The sequence below is a fragment of the Amia ocellicauda genome, chromosome 13, assembly GCF_036373705.1.
Source record: "Amia ocellicauda isolate fAmiCal2 chromosome 13, fAmiCal2.hap1, whole genome shotgun sequence".
In the NCBI taxonomy this organism is placed as follows: domain Eukaryota; kingdom Metazoa; phylum Chordata; class Actinopteri; order Amiiformes; family Amiidae; genus Amia; species Amia ocellicauda.
In genome coordinates this window covers 24,930,805-24,953,701 of record NC_089862.1, presented here as the reverse complement: position 1 = coordinate 24,953,701, position 22,897 = coordinate 24,930,805, and the positions used below count along the sequence as shown (strand labels likewise).

The window sequence follows — 22,897 nt, the reverse complement described above, 5'->3', positions numbered from 1 at the left end:
AGTTCGCCGCATCTATCCGATGTACTACAATACCACAGATTTAGCTTATTTTTTGAGAAGTGGCACACCCTCTCCACTGTTATCAGCTGCATTTGTCATTATGTTTTCTAATGATGCATAAAATAACTGCAGGTGATGAGGCCTGTTAATTCCGGGTGAATGGTCAAATTATTTAAATGATTAATTTAACTAGTTGGCCTTTCGTTTTTTTAATTCAGTTGTATGTGTATATGAACTGTGTGTAACCAGATTATTAAAGGTCCAAAATAATATCAATAAAAATGAAAACATGGTAAATGTGTTATCATGTTTATCGTCAATGTTGTTTTGACGATAATCCATTTTTATCGAAAATCGCAGCAACACTAGTAGAGATTATAGGTTGGTTCTTCATTGTTTGAGCACTGAATAAATCATCTGAGATGTGACTGAATGATGATGATGGATTAACAAAACTCTCACTGACCCTACCAAGTCTTGCAAAACCTGATTATTATTATTACAATTATTGTTTAAATGTTTTTATTCTTTAAAATCTTCGTACCCAGGTCTTCTTATACGATTGCGCTTGTTTTATTAAAATTATCATGTTGGATACACCTGTCTGCAACTAGCCTATATAAATCCATCTGTGACAGTTAACGAGAAGACTGTCATTGTGTGAGTATTTTATTTTATTTTAAAATACAATTACGTAACGGTCATATATGATACCTCTGTATATAGAGAAATGCTTCCCTATAAAGTAGCCTAATGTTAATTCTCCAGTCCATCTCCTGCTACAGCACTGACTACACAATGATAGTTGTGACTGGAAAGCAACAGTGATATCTAAACCCTGCTCTTGCCCACTACTCTAATTTTATTCCATCTAGGTGGAGGTCTGATAGCATCTATTCACAAAGCAGAACACACACACACACACACACACACACAGCAACAGTAAACTGTAGTGTAAGCTCTCTGCTTGGATAGGGGATCTTTTTGCATAAAAGCTACTACCAATACTCTAGAATAAAACTTTAATATTTGAATAAAAGCCTGAACTAATATTACATAAACTGCTACAGCAGATTTCGCTGCTCTCCCTGTTCTCATCATACCATGCCTAGAGATGAATATGCTACACGTCGGCCAAAGCACAGTTTCACATATGGCATCGGATTCCACTGAGTATAAGGAGGTCCCACACATTTAAAAAAATAGCAAGTCCTCTACACGACAAGTGTAATTTCACAAGCCGTTTCTTCACTATCAGCATTCAGATTAGGAAGTGCTTCTTTTTTGATCCTGGCTTGATTTTTTTCAGCCTCCATGTGAGCTGCAGATTTCTTATTTGTTTGCAAAGAGAGGAGAGTTCTGTCTCTTTATTCTTTTCCTTAGAAGGATATTTCCCTGGAGGTCCAGTTTACTGAGATGTTAACCCCTCTTGTAGAATGCAGCTTCAAATGTGAAATGTCATGTCATACTGTGCACCCAAGTTTACTTTTTATTTTGAAAAATTGCATTGATGACCTCACAACAGGGTGGTTGAGTTTCAGTTTGCTCACCTGGCAACTCCACAGTTACATATCCCTCTTTTCCTTGTTGTAGCTCACATGACAAAGGTGTGAAGGTGTGAGCATTTTTTAACTTTAAGGTCCTTCATTTGTTGTTGTCAATATCGATTTTCCTCACTTTTACATTTAAACATACCTGTTAGGGTTTAGGTACTGGCTTGCACTCATTTTGGAGTAATATGATATTTATATTTTATAATACATTCTACAATATAATACAGCACAATAAAACTCAAATTTTAAGTTAAATCCAACATTCCTATGACTGAAAATTAAATACTTCTATAAGTGCTGTAAGCAGCCCAGGTGTTGCAATTAATGTTCACCTTTCTCTTACCCAACATATCAGTTGAGCACGGTGTACCCCTTATAAAATCACACAATTAGGTTCTATTGTGTATAGTTTCCTAATTGCTTTGCAGATATAATTAACTATATATATATATATATATATATATATATATATATATATATATATATATAAATGTCCTCTCATTTTCAACTGCTATAATTTTCAGCAAACTTAACGTGTAAATATTTGAATGAACATAAAAAGATTCAACAACTAAGACATAAACTAAACAAGTTTCACAGACATGTGACTAACAGAAATGGTACTGCAGTGCATCTCCTCTTCATGGACTGCACCAGATTTGCCAGTTCTTGCTGTGAGATGTTACCCCACTCTTCCACCAAGGCACATTTTCCCGGACATTTCTGGGGGGAAGGGCCATAGCCCTCACCCTCCGATCCAACAGGTCCCAGACTTGCTCAATGGGATTGAGATCCGGGCTCTTCACTGGCCATGGCAGAACACTGACATTCCTGTCTTGCAGGAAATTACATCCAGCGCAGGTGGGTTTATGCTCATAGGCGACAGTGTTGCCAGTGATGTCTGGTAAGGACCTGCATTACAACAGGCCTACAAGCCCTCTGTCCAGCCTCTCTCAGCCTATTGCGGATAGTCTGAGCACTGATGGAGGGATTCCTGGTGTAACTCGGGCAGTTATTGTTGTGATCCTGTGCAGGTGTTGTTGCACGTGGTCTGCCACTCTGAGGACGATCAGCTGTCTTTCCTGTCTCCTTGTAGCACTGTATTAGGTGTCTCACAGTACGGACATTTCAATTTATTGCCCTGGCCACATCTGCAGTCCTCATGCCTGCTTGCGGCATGCCATGTTCACGCAGATGAGCAGGGACCCTGGGCATCTTTCTTTTGGTCAGTCAGTAGAAAGGTCTCTTTAATGTCCTAAGTTTTTATAACTGTGACCTTAATTGCCTACCGTCTGTAAGCTGTTAGTGTCTTAACGGCCATTCCACAGGTGCATGTTCATTAATTGTTTATGATTATTTGAACAAGCATGGAAAACATTGTTTAAACCCTTTACAATAAAGATCTGTAGTTATTTGGATTTTTATAAAATTAGCTTTAAAATACAGTGTCCTGAAAAAGGGATGTTTCTTTTTTTGCTGAGTATATATATAGTATATATATAGAGTATATACACTCACCTAAAGGATTATTAGGAACGCCTGTTCAATTTCTCATTAATGCAATTATCTAATCAACCAATCACATGGCAGTTGCTTCAATGCATTTAGGGGTGTGGTCCTGGTCAAGACAATCTCCTGAACTCCAAACTGAATGTCTGAATGGGAAAGAAAGGTGATTTAAGCAATTTTGAGCGTGGCATGGTTGTTGGTGCCAGACGGGCCGGTCTGAGTATTTCACAATCTGCTCAGTTACTGGGATTTTCATGCACAACCATTTTTAGGGTTTACAAAGAATGGTGTGAAAAGGGAAAAACATCCAGTATGCGGCAGTCCTGTGGGCAAAAATGTCTTGTTGATGCTAGAGGTCAGAGGAGAATGGGCCGACTGATTCAAGCTGATAGAAGAGCAACTTTGACTGAAATAACCACTCGTTACAACCGAGGTATGCAGCAAAGCATTTGTGATGCCATAACACGTACAACCTTGAGGCGGATGGGCTACAACAACAGAAGACCCCACCGGGTACCACTCATCTCCACTACAAATAGGAAAAAGAGGCTACAATTTGCACAAGCTCACCAAAATTGGACAGTTGAAGACTGGAAAAATGTTGCCTGGTCTGATGAGTCTCGATTTCTGTTGAGACATTCAGATGGTAGAGTCAGAATTTGGCGTAAACAGAATGAGAACATGGATCCATCATGCCTTGTTACCACTGTGCAGGCTGGTGGTGGTGGTGTAATGGTGTGGGGGATGTTTTCTTGGCACACTTTAGGCCCCTTATTGCCAATTGGGCATCGTTTAAATGCCATGGCCTACCTGAGCATTGTTTCTGACCATGTCCATCCCTTTATGACCACCATATACCCATCCTCTGATGGCTACTTCCAGCAGGATAATGCACCATGTCACAAAGGTCGAATCATTTCAAATTGGTTTCTTGAACATGACAATGAGTTCACTGTACTAAACTGGCCCCCACAGTCACCAGATCTCAACCCAATAGAGCATCTTTGGGATGTGGTGGAACGGGAGCTTCGTGCCCTGGATGTGCATCCCACAAATCTCCATCAACTGCAAGATGCTATCCTATCAATATGGGCCAACATTTCTAAAGAATGCTTTCAGCACCTTGTTGAATCAATGCCACGTAGAATTAAGGCAGGTCTGAAGGCGAAAGGGGGTCAAACACAGTATTAGTATGGTGTTCCTAATAATCCTTTAGGTGAGTGTATATATATATATATATATATATATATATATATATATATATATTACATTTTTAATTATATTTTATATCATTTCACTTTGCACTTTTTCATTTGATTTATCCCTCTCTGGTACCTGTGCAGTGCAAAGCTGTTCCATCAATCAATTGGACACTTGCAGGAAATTTAGAAAGGTTAAAAGCCATGATAGTTAGTGTTTAGTCCATCCCTGAACAGTGCAGCTGAGAAAATGGATGGAACTGCTCTATGTGGACTGTGGAAAAGGAAATATAAAAGAGATGTGTGTAGCAGAAACAGTAGTAGATGTTGAAATCCTCAGTTTTCTCGTGCCTGCACTGCTTGCTGGATGTTTGTTTGGTGTCTGTGTTTAGCTCTGGTTTTATCTGTTTTAACTTGACTTTGAATTATTTTTATTCTAATTGTTTAAAAAAGAAATACTATCCATCTGTCTGCTATCTTACTCAAGTTCCTTTCTATAGCAACCAGGACCCCATCATATTAAGTTCTGCCTTGGAAGTACAGCTGACAGCTTTTTGGTAGGAACATGATTAAAAATGTAAAGGATACATTTACAGATTGTCTCTCTCCACGGAAAATAACAGTGTGTCAAGCCCATCAATTTAAACATTGCATTTATGAGCATGATTAATACTAATTGAGTAGACTCATGACTGCAACACTGTTATGACTGCATCCATGGAAATCAACTGGTGATTTTATAGTTCTTATAAAGTATAGTGTTATTCAAAACATACAAATGTTAAAAAAAAAAAAAACTAAACAAAAACAAACAAGTCATATGGATTCTGTGAAAAAAAGAGTACAAAGTGTGCAAGATAAACATTTTGATTAATCTAGAATGGTATAAATGACAGCATTTAATAGTAAATAAATAGCTAAAATTAGAATGCACAGTACTTTATTTTAAAAAGGTGAATATAGAAATTACAATTGTGTATTTTTATCTGTAACGATAATGCAAAACAAATCGCCTCAAAATGTTACATATTCAGCTGAAAGATCTCTTTGTGCTGTTACTTAGCAACAATGCAATTCAATTCTAATAATGGCTCTTACCCCGTTTTTCAATATTTATAATGTACATCATACATTTTCTGATATTAATGTATTCAATAACGTATAATAGTTTTTTTGTTTCTTTTTTTCAATCTGGAAGTATTAAAAGATGCATGAGACTTGCTAATCATGAATCACAGTTACACAGTATAGAAAATAATACTTTGATGTAGAACTGAATAATCTGTAGATACAAAAGGTTCTGCAAAAGTAGTTTATTTGCTGTGTAATGTAATGAAAGTATTCAGATCCCCACCCCCATCACAACCACCAACACCACAACTGTTCTTTGCTTTAATATAGAAATGATTTATGGCAAAATATTAATATTGAAAGACATTCTATTGCCTTAAATTCCATAAAACAATTTCAGAGCCGACAGGTCTTTCACTATCCAAACTGTACTGCAGTATTAACTAATTATTTTGAACATGAGATTCAATTAATGCATTATGCAGTACTCCCTTGTTATGATTAACCTTTGCCACTAAGCACCTTATTCACACATTGGTGCTTTTTGTAACTGTTTGATTGTCAATGCTCTTCCAAGCATTTATGTAACACATGCACGCTGCACGCACGCACACACAACCACACACAGACACAAACTGTAGGCTGAAATTCCACTGTGGGCAAATGGCCCAGCTAATTTATTTACTACAACACAGGCAGTTTGCCCACAGCTTGTTCAAAATAGAAAATATGGATAATAATGTTTCAACTGATATATGGGTGGCCTTTAAAGGTACCTGCTTAAAATGGTCATTTTTAATCTCACAATGCAGATGGGATGTTAAAAGCAGAGTGACCAGAATAATGTGTGCTCTCCAAGAAAGGTTTTATACAAGCATATTGAAATAACCATCTCCAGGGTGCCGGAGATTTTCAACAGACCTAACAGCCACGATGTTGAAGGTTTTAGAATTTAATATCTAGCAGAACCAAATAGTCCAGACATTGACACGTTTGTGACCTTTTCTTTCTATCTAATTGCTTCTTCAGTTCTCACAGGCAGCATATTTGAGGAAACACCTCCAATATTGAGTATCGTGGCATTTAGTAATTGACATTATAATTTTTTTAGAGACCTAATTCTGATTTGCTGTTTTTGCTTGTTTTGTTTATGTTTGTTTGAAAAAATGAATTTAATTAAAAGCAAACAACATATTTTTAATCATAGTGGTAATACCTTATGGTAAACTTACTATAACATCTTGATTACATTAAATATAAGAATTATTTGACTGGAATAAGACAGAACATCTGTTGAATAATATTTTATCTGCTTAAGTCCTGAAAGATTTTTCACTTGCCAAGCAAAACAGAAAAATCCTACTTGGAAAATCTGATGCATTTTATTGCCTTCCTTGGACTACCTTGGATTATACTTAAGAAAAAATGATCCAGATGAGATTTTCTATTGTTATTTGGAAAATGTAATTATTCAGAATAGATGCTGGACTATATTAATTATAAAACTGAAAACATGATAACATCAGGAATTTTACACCTTGCTTTGTTTTCACTCTTCACTCTAATTGGAGTAGTTTATACATGCATGTCTTGTTTCTTCCCATATGTCTACATATGTTATGCTCATAATGTTATTTTGTTATTCTCTTTGCTTTTCACAATTAGTATTTGACACTTGTCTGGGGAAAGTGTGGCAGGAAAACACTTCAGCATTACATATATTTATTAGGATCATTAGTGAAAGAGAAATTTGCAATTCCGATTGCATTTGCATTTAGAGCAGCTGGTTTTGCTGAAAAATGTTAAGTAACATGCCAAATAAAAATGTAAGGATACTCAATTAAGAACTATGTAGGTAGCTCTACAAATAGTAACCTCGCTTTATATAAAAGCTTGGTGGAGGGAATAAACAACAGCAGTCAAATAAGTTTTGGTTGTATTCAGTAAGCAATACACACAGCAATAGTTTATTCATCTGCCAGGCACTTCATTACTACATGTATGATTTCATACACAATAGGTAATATGTCAATTAAGTAGTTAATTACTGTTAAATTAAATTGTTCACCAATGTCTGACACACCTATGGATCAATTAATCTATGTTGATACTTTAATCTAGATACATTGCAATCCAAGAAGCACCAGAAAGTGCAGCTAGAGCACTAGTCCTACACTTAATATCACTACGACATTGACTAAAATGAGCAGGCAATGAGAACCCGTTACAGAACACACTTTAGAACAAAGGCAATGAACCAGCTGCTTCCCTTTAATCCGATTCAAAATGAAACAACATAACTACAAAGTTTACATCATAGACCCCTTGTAGAGACTGTTATTGTCCCAGATCACAAAAAAAAACAGTTAGCAGGTTTTGCCAACAGTGGGAACGACACCAGCATGAGCACAATTGAAATGAGCACGAGGATTCTCACAGTCAAATAGAAGTCCACCTTAAAACAATTATCTGTGTATCACACAGTATAGGTGATATTTTCTGAGTCTCATCATAATATTTCAGTGGCTCAGCCTGATCAAATAATGGATACTGATCAAATGTTGACTATTCTTGCCACCAAAGCGCTTGTGTGAACAGCTGATCGGCAGATTTTGCCTGCATTGTTACCTGTCATTGTCCAAGAAGGGCTCAGAATACTACTCCTCACCTGCTGGGCTTTCTGTTTTTGCCTCTCGTCTCCTGAACCTGCGTGCTCAATGTAGCAACTGAGATCCTCTGAGTCTGGCCTACTTGTAACACTTGTAAGAACAGAGTTACTCGTTGGGGATTCCTTTGCCTAAATCACACCCCTCTCTGGAACTCTGTGTCACGTTCTGTTAGATAAGCCACACTTAAGAGATATATGTTGCCCCTGGCTCTTACCATTTAATATTACCAAGATTATATTTGTATTTAACTGTGTCTTTTCCCATTACTGATGTCTCTTCTTGTAAGCCATCCTCTTTTTTTTTATTGACATACTGAAACCTTACTTACTGAACTTTGAATTTAAACATGTATCTGTGTGTTGGAATTTTTAAAAATATTTTATTTCATTCAGACTCACTTTATATTACTGGTATTACTACTTTGTAATAATGTGTTAGCTACTAAGTAAACCAAATATCCATAGCCTGTTGTTTTATTTTTGGCATAACAGTCGTGCATATGACAACAAGGCTCGTTTTCTGAACAGAAATATCAGGCTTCCTTTCTGACTCAAAGACGTACATAAGCAACATCTGTAGCACCTGTTTTTTTTTTAATCTGCAGAGGTAAAGTTAACATTAAATAAACAAACTGCGTTTATAACTACAGACTTTTTGAAGATGTGATGGTCTTGCCAACAATAATTGGCTTCCTTAGTTGCATTTTATTTGTGACAGTTTTCAAAAGGTGAATTGGAGTCTGCAATATCTGTATCCCCCTTTAACACACAACAAAGGTGTTGCACCAAATGGCAGAGGTGACGTTTCCCACATATATCACTTCTCTTATATATATGTGAGACAAAACACAGATGTGGCAGCAGTTTGGAGTGATGACTATTGCTGCAACATCAATCAACAGACCTTGAAGTTACATTGCTCGTATCCATTTTGGTTGCATTGATAGATATCTAATGTTCTTTCGAAAACAGTTGTCAAGTTTACACAGTTACACACAAAAAATCCTCTCACGTATTCAGTAGAGGACTTTTTTGTTGCATCTTTTTTTGTGCATCTTCTGATGTGGTTTCTAATCAAATCTAAAAAATGTTTGGATGGTACCCCTGGATGCCTGTGGTACTACAACACTGATGTGTGATCTAGACTTCAATCATTTTTACACTTTAGCGTCATTAGGCCCATGAATCATATTTTCATTCATCAAATCCAATCATAATAATTGACTTTGAAATGAAAGGTTTTGTGGAAATGCATGGTACACAGCAGTTACATTACAGCATTAACTGGGACTTCAAGTTCACTGACATGGCTCATAAACACCTTATTAATTGATGAAATGTGACTAAAAGCATGTGGAAGATGATTATTCAATCCTCTACGTTGTTAACAAGAACTAATTTTAAAACTAACTTGAGTCAGTAGCAAAATTGTTTTTTATTCAAATACTAAATCTGGACAAAACTCTTTATCTCACTTAAGGCTTTAAAAAGGAGACCTAGAGTTATTTAATTTAGTGATAATAGCTCTAAACTTCTTTGGGACTCAACAAAAAAATCTGCTTCTATGAATGATCTTATGGATACTTTTCTAAAATATATCAAATGTGAGATAAGACACTTTATATCAGAAATGCCACTTGTAGGAATCGGAAGATTCATTAAAGCCAGAAGACCAGGCACTCAAGTGAGGATAAAACCTAAAAGACCAACATATATTATTAAGCCTCCTATGTGAAACCAGTCGTACATACTGTACACATGCTTGAATTTACCAATACAATAAATAAAAAAAGATTATCAAATCAGAATGTACTATACAGTATGTGAGCAATCAAAATATCAGGGTAATTTATATTGATGAACCAACCCAAGGTAGCTATCACATACTGTTTTGGGTAAGAACATAAAGTAAAATGTTATTTTGGGATATGTTTTTAAATTAAAGGATGAGATTTTCCCTCATAATGTTTAAATGAACATGCAGATTATTTAGTTCCTACTATTTGATTAAATTGGTAGGAAGCGTTCCATGGAATGAGCACGAAAGGCCACTGAACAGCCATAGAGCCCTTCAAACAATGCTTTGGATTTATACAAATAATTCAATTAATTATTCAAACCACCCATTTGAGGACAAAAAAAGCAATCCCATAATGACCCTTAGCCCAGAGCACCCTTTTGCTATGCATACTTTGAAATTCCATCAGCTTTGAACCACTTACAGTGTGGGGGCGTTTGTAAAATGAAGTTTGCCATTGTCTGTAGGGCCAGGCTGTGCATTTGGCAGGCTCGTGTGGAAGAAACAGTGAACAGCCCTCTGAGTAATTCTAGTTGTAATGAATTAATGGATTGATTTTTACTTTTACTCCAATCACCACTTTCCAATCAGGTTTCTTTGACAGGGGGAGATAAAACTAATTATTATAGTACATTTGCGAGCAGTCAGCACCACATACCTGGTCCCTAAAATGCAGTATGCATAACATTTACTTTTGCCAATGAGGATTGATAAGGCTTTTACCCATTAGGTTGATACGTTTATTTCACAAGTGCATCTATCAATAAATAAAACATAGATGAAAGGCAAATGGATATGAAACACTGTTGCCTACATGGGTTAATTCACAGTATGTCTATCACCATGACATTGTCTTTCTTGCAGTTTTAAACTTAATTATTTAAATTGGTTGATTTGAAATCTGGTATACTAGAAAATCATATTGTAATATATATATATATTAAAATGATTATAGGTGAAACTGTAGATTTGAATCTATAATATAGTAGTGGAAAAGGAAAAACTAAAGCAAAGTTCAACAATGTAACAAGTTATGAAACACAGAGGGAAACAAAGTCTCTGTTTTGCTGAAAAATATATGCAAATTCTATAAAGTGCATTTCCATACGATTGAGTATTTAATGGAGTATAATTAAATGATGAGTTATTCAACATAATCATCTTCCCTTGAAGCCACTTCTACCTTGTGTGCAGTGGCTATATCCACATCGTTCCTGCCTGTGTTTACTTGGACATAAAGTCAATATTGTTAGAGCACCAATAAAAATAATGTGATGGAATCATTGAAGATGGCATAAATTAATTTTCCATCAATGACTGCATGCCTACTCCTACAGTCACAAAGGGTGTTCTACACCAAATAAAAACAAAAACATAAATCATGCCACCTTGCTGTTCCAAATGTATCAAGTCCTTATGTAAGAATTGAATAGTCTACACCATCTGCATAATGGTGCATTGTCAATGTCCTATATCAGATTCCTCTCTCTCCATAGACACGATACTCTCTGTTACGTCTGCATGTACCAGTGAATAAGCCAGTAGTGAAAGAAATTTTGGTGGGGGCGAACTCCCACCACATGAATGAGGATGAAGGAAGAATTAGGATGAATTCCCATGCTGTCCCCCTACAACCCTGCCTGAGTGCTGTTAAGCAGATGATATAATTATTGCATAATATATAGATTTGGACCAGCACCATACAATGTTTTTTTCTGTTTTGTATTTTATGTGTGTGCGGATTTACCATTTGGAAGAGTGCTTTTTAAAAAAAAATTACCTGCAACTGATGCTGGCAAAAAAGATGGCACTGAAGAGATCTTTCCTTACAGCTGTGCTTTCCGTGCACCAGGGTATGAAGCAAAATCATCATTTTCTTTCATCTTAGCTTAAATGAACCAACTCTGACAGGGACACACAGACATACATAAAATAATGCCATCACGGTTTGACATAGCTCTGTTGAATTTATGTGATTCACTGGCAGAAAAATTATCCTTTATTATGAGTAACAATTTCTCCCAGCGTTTTCATTTGAAACTAATATTAGTTCATCCAGCTCAATTCAATGCATCCTGTCTAAGATATTGTGGTGTCTCTTCTGGGAAATACAAGGGTACTTAAATATTCATAATCTTAATGGTCTAGTGAACTCCACACCAATTAACTAAAGAGGCATCGAGACTGACAGCCACCCCCCCTTCCCCGCTTCATTGCTGGCTTAGCTACCATAAAAGAGATGGAGACTTTTTGACCTACGTAATGAGTTAAATTAAATCAAACACTACACTAGATTGTTTTAACTATGCTTCCTTGTGGACTCCCAGCTAATCAGAAAACAGCTATCATCATCCCTCAATTCTGGTCTAGGATGAGTTGTCATGAAAAATAAAATTGGAAGGCATATCCTAATATTTTGTACATGCCCTTTTAGGCAATATTAGACACTTACATATTTGGAAGCCTTTCCATCTTCTCTATTTACAGCTAAGACTATTAGCTAAATGGCAGTGTTGACAAGTCATGATGTATTTTCAGTCCCAATTGATGCTGCATTGAATTATTCAACTTGCAGGTTGAATTTTAGATATTTGAGTCATATGTCTTCACAGACATTGCAGACACTGCTTAACATTCCTTTAATAAATGAGACTTGAAGACTTTTTTAACCTGAGATGTATAGATTCTATAGATTGTAGTCTATCCCTAACTTTTGGGTATTTTGATTTGGGAACTATATACAATGTGAAGCATTGTCTACATATCTCTACAATTCTAGATCTCTCACTAGAGCACAAATTAGCATACTTTTTACTGTTGTGGTTTAATACTAAATTCTAAAGTTACATTTCACAAATAAATAAAATGTTCACTAAACATGGCAATTTGACATTTTGACAGTTATCATTATTTGAATAAAAAACTCAAACAATACAGTAGATAATATTTCTCAATCATTAAATAGTTTGCAGACTAATGAACCACGAGGTTGTGATTTCTCACATTTTTAATGGCATGGGTTAAAGTTCAGTAATGGTATGACTAAATAACAGTCATTATATTCTCAGAACTATTCACAAAATAGATTTCTTGTAGATGTATAATGATATATATTAATAATTCATACAAAGCCATATTTTTTTAAATATTGTAATAAAAAAGAAGAGAGTTAATCTATATTAATTGTACTTGATTGGTCATTTAGTAGAATGCATTGTGCATTTTACATTGAAATTGTACACATACAGTAAATAAGCAAATGCATATATAATATATACGTAGTTAAAGGAGAGAGAGAGAGAGAGAGAGAGAGAGAGAGAGAGAGAGAGAGAGAGATCATGTGTTTGATTTTGTCTGATGCATAAGTAAGAACAACTGATTTCTTCAAAAGTCTTGTTTTAAGGAAGGACAATGAAAGAGTGTCAACAATAATCACCTTATCTGTTTTAAATTAATTCTAATTGTGAATTCCTTTTCTATACAGTAAAGTGTACAGAATTTAGTTATTATGAATTTTGGGATTATCAAAGTTCGCTTCTTTATGCCCAAATAAATTACAATGTAATGTATTTTGTTTAAGATTAACAATTAGGAATCATGAGACAATAAACAGAATGTTATGCATTTCAAATGAGATAAAATGTGTTTGTTTTCCTTAAGAATAAAAAAACTCTCTCTTACAATCACCCAATTAACATTGTGACAATAACCCAGAACAAAAATAATGAGTGAATGTGATGGATACGATCACTAATGGCAACTGACTAAATTATTCCAAAGTATTATACATTAATATAAAGTGCCTTTATTTTCTGAACTGTGACCATCTTAATTACAAATGAACATTTTACAGTGAAATTGGATTTTGAACTTATCTTATTTGCAACAAGCTTCAGCTAAAAACTAGCATATTCTTCAGATTTCCAAACAGGCAAAACTTTGAAAAGTCTGAATTCATAAATCCTGTGAGCCAAAAAATGTGTACACAGGTCTTTTGGCTGAACTGTGAAAAACACGACCATATCAGAAGCACAGAAATATTTTAATTTATTTTGGATTGGTTGTCTTCTTTTGCAATTTGCTTCACTATTGTTCTTTTGTGGAATATATCAATTCCCTTGCATTAATGCATTACCCAGGGTTCTAGAAGAGAGCACCATGCTTTTAAAGTGAGGATTTCAGAGCTTCTGTCAACAATAAAAATGTATGGTACTTTTTCAGTTACTTTGGAATCATCAGGTATTCATGAAGCCTACAATGACACTGACTATAGATACACAGTATTTGTTTTTATATTGTATGTTTTCTTTTTACGTTATGTTTGCTGGGAAACCACTCTCCTACTCCTACTTTTATGTATTGAAGTAGGAGACTACATGGATTTATTATTAAGAATGTATTATCCTAAGAAGAAGCATTTATACTGGTGAACGGATCTGGTGAAGAGTGGGGACACATGAAAACAATGAGCTTCTGTTAAACAATAATTTGCCGTTTGCAAAAACAAGAATGAAAGAATATCAAGAGATATGGTCCAAGACATTGTCTGGGATGTCTACTGTGTGTTAGTTCAAAAGGGGTCACTAGTAGAAGCAGGTAAACCAACACTATCTATTAGGGCTCACAGTGACAATATACATTAAATTATATATCATTACAATAGGGTTAATTAGTCAGAAGAGTCAAGAGTTAAAGAAGCATTTCTACGTAGTGTTACTGATATTATGTGTTAATGTAATTAGGAAACAAAACAAAAACAAAGAAAACCTGTCACTTAAAATGCAACTGTAAATATATTACTTGATCATGTTGCTTGTGATTGGTTAATTGATGAAGTCTCCTTTCCCCTCAGCTTACTACAAAAAATCTTCTTGAAAGAACAACTTGGACAGAAGGGCATGCCAAACAATGTCTTCAGTCATAATCTGAATCTCATAAGAATACTTGCCTCTGAGGGATCCTTTTTTCTTAGATACATTTATCTCAAAAGTACTGGCTGTAAAACATTTCCTTTATTTACATTGTTTGGCATGTCTTTGTTTATTCCATCACTAAAGAACGATTCTAAAAATACATTATAGCTAACATTTAAAAAAAAAAAAGTCTACATTGGTAAAGCCACATACTATGGATTACAGTAATGTGCATGATTGATTTAATCTAAAATATAATAATAAAAAAAAGAGTTTGATTGTATGGTGTCCTTGTTAGGCAAAATAATACTTTATGCAGTAGGATGTTTCAGGTTCAAACACAGGCTAAATTTGACTATCATTCACTGACCAAAAAATACACAGTGAAATGCTGATGATGATATGTTAATCCAGCAGAAACTAGAACTGTTTTATTCAAATTTAAAGCAAATGTACTGGCACCTGAAGACTGCCCTGATTGTGAAGCTGTTACATTAAAAACAATATGCAAAACTGAAAAAAATAAAAATAATATGAAGCCATGAAGAAAATAAGATTGGTCTAACTTTTCAGTAGAAAACAGATAATAATTAACCTATGTAATGCCTAAACAAACATTTACTATTCATGTGCCATTTTGTATTTGTTAACTGTGAATATTATTACTCTAAAAACATAAATACTGATGTGTGAATTTACTTTGATGTGCAGACCTGAAAAACTACAGGACTACATGAACTGTATGAAAATAGCTAACAGCTTTCTATTTATAGAGCCAAACAATGCTAATTGATAATTCAATAAGTAAATAATTTAACATAATTCTCAAATAAAAAAAAGCAATCAAATCTGATATTAGAATATAGAATATACAAACTGCTTTTAAATCAGATTTCACCATGAAAATCCTTCTTTACACCAAGGATTGGATTCTATGCTGGGAAATCAATAATGTCATGTTTAAAGTTTTGAAAGTGAAACTCCCAATATAAAAAATCAAACATACAAAACACACACATACAATTGTTGGAAATCTTTGATATGAAGAGACAAATGTGTGAGTGGTTTCATACTACTGTTTCAGACACAACCCGAAAACCAGGTGACTAATTAAGTGTATGTAGATTTCTTGATTTCTCTGCCTTAAAACACCACAGTAATTTATTTCAGTGTGCTGTTTAACAGATTTTGATGTACAATAATTGCTATCATTTAATAAAATAAAAGTACATTTTTGACACTCTGAAACAGTGAAACACAGTAAAATGAAACTGTAAGGTGAATGTATTTGTATTTTTAACTACTCAAACTAAAGTGCTCTTTTTCAGGACTGGTGCTGTGCTGAAAATACTTTTTGGAGGTTAACATGCAATTAAACTAATTAAACCAATCAACTCACATTACATGAAAAAAAAACTAATAAAATAAATGTACTGTAAATAGTGTTTTCTTAGTTATTAAGTACAAAAAATGTTGGCTTTAATTTTAAATGAATCTCATTCCTGACATTATTATATTGAAGCATTAAATTGTGCAGCCCGCAGGCAGTCTAATGTATCCATCACCAATGACATGTTAATTTATTGGAAATCCTGAAGTGAAGCAGAGTGTGAGTCTGTTGCCTACAGACTGTAAGTATAACCATGTATGTGAAAACAACCTCTGATTAAGTAGGGACATGTTGATGAATCTGTAATCTGAAAACAGGAAAACGCCTCTTATGTTTGATTTAAACCTGAGCATATTATAGAAAGCAGAAATCTTGTGATTATATTGTATATCACAATTCTGCACAGTTTAGTTTTTTGAAAATGTATTGATCTTGAGTGTTTGTAAAATCAGTAGGGTGTGTATCCAAGTTGGATCAAATGGATTTACAAGCCTGGTTGAGCCATGGGTTGAGATTAGAATTTGTGGCCCCTTTGGACATTGAGGGAAGTCCGGTTATGTTTGGAGAAGAAATTCAGGTTATGCATAAGTTTAGAGTATTGTCTAGTATTGAAACAAAATGCACAGGCATTCCAAAGTGTTCCAACACCTGGAGTAGTTGGAATTGATCTTATCAGGATCTAGTAGAGTTGTAGCATGACCTTTCTCCTGCATTCCTTGTCATTGTTCTGCAAGAGTATTTTGTGCTTTGATTGGAATTTGATTTCTCTGGGTGCCAGTTGGTCCTTAGTTATTACATTTTGTTGCTCCGTCGGCCTCTTTGTCTCCATAATGGTGTTTGCTAAGGGTCTCTGTCTCTGCACAGTTACCATAGGGCCATTTTCGGTTCTTTTGCTGTGTATGTAGGACCATAAGAACCCCCCCAAAAAATGTCATGGTAGTTTTTGCAAGGTCTTACTACATAATAATTTGTTTCCCAGTTTCATTTATATGCTTTGCATGTCATGGTGGTTGGAAAACTTACTGCAGTACCATTATCTGCAAAAGTAACCACGTAATCCACTAGTATGCCATTACTATATATTTTTTCCTGAATTTGGAATTGCCAATTTTTCCTCCCCCCTAATTTTGGAGAATACAATTTTTGCTAATCGCTGTGAATCCCACTGCCTTCACGGGGGGATGTGGGAGGATGTGCAACCAGGCTCCTCCAATCCTAGCCAACCTTGAGACACCAGTCTCTTTTCATCATTCTGGCCTTCACAGCGCCGAGGAGAGGCTAGTGACACGAGTTGGATTCGAAACAGTGAACCTAAGCTCATAGGGCTCAGTCTGCGCTTTAACCAACTGAAAAACCTGAAAACCAAAAAAAAACTATTCTGGCACAATCATTACTTTTTGTTCCTTTAATCCCTTGCAGGACAAGGTGGGTCCAGAGTATTCCACTTGATTCTCTACACACGTTTGTTCCTTGTGGCAGATGCAGATGACTCTGGACTCCAAGGTGTAAGCTTTTCATTGACTTTGAATTTGGTACACTATTCGGCAACTGTATTCTTTTAAAGAGCTTTTTGAGAAATGTCAGTATTTCGTGTATGTTTTCCTATTCTTTAATGCTGACCACTGCATCAAGAAGGATGGAAAATGGTGATTGAGTTGGCAGAACAGGTGGAATGGTTTGTATGCCATTGCCAAACCTGCTAGGCTGTCACACCTGAAAATAGTAGGCCTGCAGGAAAACCTCAACAGATTGTGCAAACAGCCCGGGGTGTTTTTAGCACACTGTTGTACTGTTGTCCTGGAGATCTTCAGGTTCTTTGTGTAGGATGTCTACAATATGGTAGAACATGGTCTTGTAACACCTCATTACCTTGTGGTGAGCAGAGGTGTATTGGATCAGTTGATCGGAGAAATCCACACCTTCCTTGTACTTGTTGTAATCCACAATCTGAGTGGGAACAGGAGCACTGATTTTCTTTTGTCTCCTCATGACCTTGTCAGGTGAATAGGCTTGATGGATGATGGAGCAGATGGACACCTTTCTTATGTCCATCCACTTCCCAAAGAGCAGGTTGCCATCTTGAATTTCATAAAAAATGTTATTTGAATTTTTGAATTTACATACTGCTCCTCAAATGGATCTCCTCCATGGTTGGGGAACTTCAAAGTCTGTGAACAAACTCTGCAGCAGACAAATCCTCCTTGCTTTCCAAACTTTTCTCCAAAACTTGCACAGTTGAGTTTCTTTTTGCCATTTTGAAAGTATATTGCAAGACACATGCAGTCTCAACAATCTCAATCTCAACAAAGGGTGGTGTTTATGAAATGTCGGACAGGAGCAGAAAACTGTAAAAATCCATCTATATATATCCCAACAATGCGTGACTACCATGCAGGAAGGCGGCTGTCGGGGTTTCGGAAGGGATGTTCCAAGACTGCTTGTCTGGGTCCAGGCATTACGCTCAGTGACGACTGTCTGGGTTCTAATACTGCTCAGACCAGAGGGAAAGGGAGTGAGGGTTAAATAGGATGAGGCACACCTGTGAGTAGAGTGCTAACTGCAGTTGCTTTCCGTGTAGCAGCTACAACCAGGTAGGAGATGTTAATGACAAAAGCGGTCGCAGCTGTCAGCACTGACGAGAGGCAATCACGCTTCCTCAACAGGGACAACCGGTCACACATGGCAACGTCCTATTGATTGGACACTACCGTCCCCATGTTCTGTTGCACACTGCTTTGCATCAGCCAGGGAAGTTACCATGAAAAAGAGTGAAGTCTTAGGGTGACCTGACTACTCTGCCGCACATTCGCGGTCTGTCTATTTAACACTGTTTTGGTTTGTTCTTTGTATTTTTTTGGGGGTTCTGATTTAAAAAGCTGTGATGGTTTATATAACAAAGTTCTTGTCGGCGACCTTTTTTCCCCTTTCCCTTTCTTTGTTTATGGGCGGTTATTTAATTAGGCCTGAAGTTAATTGTAACCTTCAACCGTTTGGTGGTCGTAACATATACAGACACCATTTTTATTCTCAAAACAACATTGTTTTCAAAATTATCCCAGTTTATAAACACTTTAAAAATCATATATACAAATCCCCAGCATGTTCTTAAAACCCACAGATGTTTACAACTATAACTAGAAGCTCGTCAAAACTACATGGCGAAGTGTTGAATAAATACAAAAACATCTTCAAATGTTCTTGTTGTTGATATTACTACTAGTAATTAATCATAATTTACATTGCTTACTTTGCATTGATTGTAAACGTGTGTGTTCTTATTTCCAGAGAAATCAGCTGGTCGGGTTTGCCGTGTTGATTCAATCTCAGACTATTACTTCTCTGTATTTCTTAATCTTGGCTGTTTTCTGTTGTCAATTCTGTAATTTGTGTTGAAAAGGTGATTCTGACATTTAGGTTGACCATCTGAAATATACTAGAAATGTCTTCATCTGGACCTTCACCCCCTTGCATTTACATCCTCCTCATCTTCTGCATCCCCCTTTTCCAAATCGCTGTCTTCACTGTCTACGATACTAAACAATGTGCAAAAAGTAAAAGTTTACGATACTAAACTATTTGGTTAAGTTTCTTCAGTCTCTGAAGCAGTAAAATCTTCAGAACATTCCTCGTTTGACGCCCTTAAAAGAAGTCAAGGCCGCTGACCTCAGAGACACGTGGAGCAAGTAGGAGTGTCATGCTAGAACTATGTATAAATATTAGCAGTACCAGATCTTATTAATACTATTATGGTTATGTCTTGTTTACAACAGTGCAAAAAATATAACTCCTCATTGACATGTTTTTGTTGTTGAAAAGCGACCATTAACAATAAATAAATATTAGTAGCTTATTGTAAATGATATGGAGGACTAAAATACTATACACGTCTAAATACTATAGACGGTCACAAAATGGTTATAAAAACAAAAATGCATTCATGTTCAACTGTTGTAAGTCTGTTAAAATGTGTTGCATTAATAACTTGTGAACCTCTCCACCTAAACTACAGTGTATATATTAGATATAGATTATAAAGTTTCATTTATGTGGCCAGAGTGTGTAGGCAGTTCCTGGATGACGATGGCATTGATGCCATTGAATGGCCCTCACGTTCCCCAGACCTGAATCCAACTGAGAACCTTTGGGACGTTATGTATCAGTGCATCTGACACCGCCAAGCAGCGCCACAGACTGTCCAGGAGCTCACTGATGCCCTGATCCAGGTCTGGGAGGAGATTGCCCAGGACACCATCCGGTGTCTCATCAGGAGCATGCCCAGACGTTGTTGGATACAGGCATACACACTACTGAGTCACATTATGAGTTGCCGTGATGAAATTCACAGCCTGTGATTTCAATTGCTTCCTTTGATTTTCGGTGTGAGTTTGAATCCAGCCCTCAATCAGTTGGTGATTTTGGTTTCCATTGACTGTTGTTATGTCATTTTGTTCTCAACGAATTACAGAATGTACAGTAAAGATTTTGATCTTTAATATATTTCGTTCATCGAGATCCGATGTGTGATTTAAGTGTTGCCTTTGAGCAGTGTATATAAATAAACGCTGCCCCACAGTGTCTCTGCATATCTGTGCTGAGCTGTATGCTGTATAGCATCAAATATCATAAATCAAACACTATGGTAAACTACTTATATGGCAAATGTTTCCAAATGCTCTTCCATTGCTCTGTATAATGAGACCCAAAATCCACCATGCCCCGAAACACTCTTGGGGTCAAACATGATTCGGTTTCATCATGCCCACGCAAGGCCAGCTCAAAAGCACCACAGAATCACTCCAGTCAATCAATTGTGACAGGATGTACCCATTTTAACCCATTGTGCTTATTTATTCATCACAAGATTAGTTGCATCTTTTCCTCCAAACCCATTCTTATGAATTAATTCCTCAACAAATATCCAGCACTGTTCTCTGCCATTCAGCTCCTCAGAGTCGAGTGAACGCTCTTGCCGTTTCCTAGGTAACTGCTGTTTTACCTGCCACAGTATGTGCCAGGTGTCAAAATAGTACGCCCCATTCAGCAATGAAAATGCGGGCACTGCCACCCATGCAAAGAGCTCAGAGGTCACTACTGTGCATGAGTGATGTGGGGAGGAGGGGGCTTTACTGCACATGCTCACCAATTTGCTGCTGTAGCTTAAGGCAATGTAAGTGTACTGTAATTACCACTAGCACACATTGGTACTGTAATGAGTGTTACTAGCAGCCATCAATAAAATATAAATGTAACCCTTTGCAGTCCAGTGTCAGACACATCTCATTAAACGCGTCTGTTGTTTAGAAAAAGCCAAGCATAGCCTTCAGCAGCCTTTGAAACATCGCAAAAATTTGGAAAAAACTCAACTTATGGGCTAAGCAACCCCTGCGAGAGTCGGGAAGTGATGGAGAGAAAGATGCAGGCTTTCACTGTAGGCTAAACGTCGCCACGTCAGCATCACAGAATCAGAAAACAGCACGCACATCTGCAGAACTGTTACAGATGTTAGAATTAGCAGACCGTGAAGTAAATAGTTATTTAGATGGAGGCAGAAATGAGACTTTATACTTATGCAAAACCTGCAGCAGAAAGTCTGGCTTACACCTAGGTGAGTGCTTCAAGAAGTATCACACATGGCAAAAACTCAGACAGATCATTGAGCATTGCATATTGTTTTAAGTGATTGTTTTGTTTTTGCATATTTCTGTTTTCAAACCTCGCCACATGTACATAGTTGTATATATTGATGTAAAATGTTTTTTAGGTTTTCTTTTTGCTGGTTACCTTTGTAAGAGTTATGTGAAGTTCTGTAAAAAGTAGCTTATGTTAAGTTCTAAAGTAAATTTATTGGCAGAAAACAATGTTTTAAACTTTTTTTTTTTTTTGCGCCTGCAATAATACCAGCCGTTTTATTCCAAAAAGTTTGCACTATTTTCAAATTTTGAGGGTGTCCTTTTGGATTAATACTGCTTTGTGCATTGTTTTTTGCAAATAAAGTCCAGTTATTTCAACTTGAACAACACATGGTCTGAAATGTTATTTTAGTCACAAAATTAAATTGGACCCGAGCAGCAGGTGCAGATCAATCTATGGACTACCAAGGTCAGACAGCAGTGTAATTATGATCAGCACAAGTGTGAAGTCAGCTATCCTCTTTCTAGAGCTTCTTGTGATTGTTTTGAAGTTAGCACCTTGTTGGGCCATATCATTTTGAAAGACAGCTTGGTCCTGTGAATTACCAAGTTGTACCTCAAGAGTGGTTTAGATGTTAAATCTGTCCATGTTACCAACTTGAAACCTTTCTTTTCCCACTGCTTTTGAACTGTAGGAAATGCAATAACAGCATTGGATGAGATGAGATGACTTGGATGAGACCTTTTATGGGTTTCCTGATATGTTAATGCTAAACTATCGTCCGTGTCATTAAGGGGGGGTGTTCTGCTTGGTTAAAAATGTGAGCGCTCCTAGTAAGCGGTTATGTATATTTTGTTGGTTTCAGCAGTAGGGTATTCATTGGTATGGACTTGGAATTTATGGTTTGAGGTTTCTTTCTTTTGCAGTTTCTGTTCTTTAAAAAAAAATATATATTTTAATGTCCTGTTTTCTATGTATTGGCAGATTTAACTTATTCCCATGATGTCATGACAGTGGTGTATAATAGATGTAAAGATGTGCCTTATTGTGAATAACTGCATATAGAAAGGGAAGTCTGGCTATTCTGGTACAGGTTGCAATGATTTCTTGTGTCCTGGTGGTAGGTTGTATGTATTGATTTGTTTATGTGGAAGGGTAGCTACCT

At 36.2% G+C, this 22,897-nt stretch overlaps 1 protein-coding gene across 1 annotated transcript in view; it reads right to left on the bottom strand.

Annotated features, from left to right (window-relative positions):
• The window catches only part of LOC136766339 (B-cell scaffold protein with ankyrin repeats), an 85,812-nt gene that overhangs the window by 15,964 nt on the left and 46,951 nt on the right, over positions 1-22,897 (bottom strand). The window lies entirely within an intron of this gene.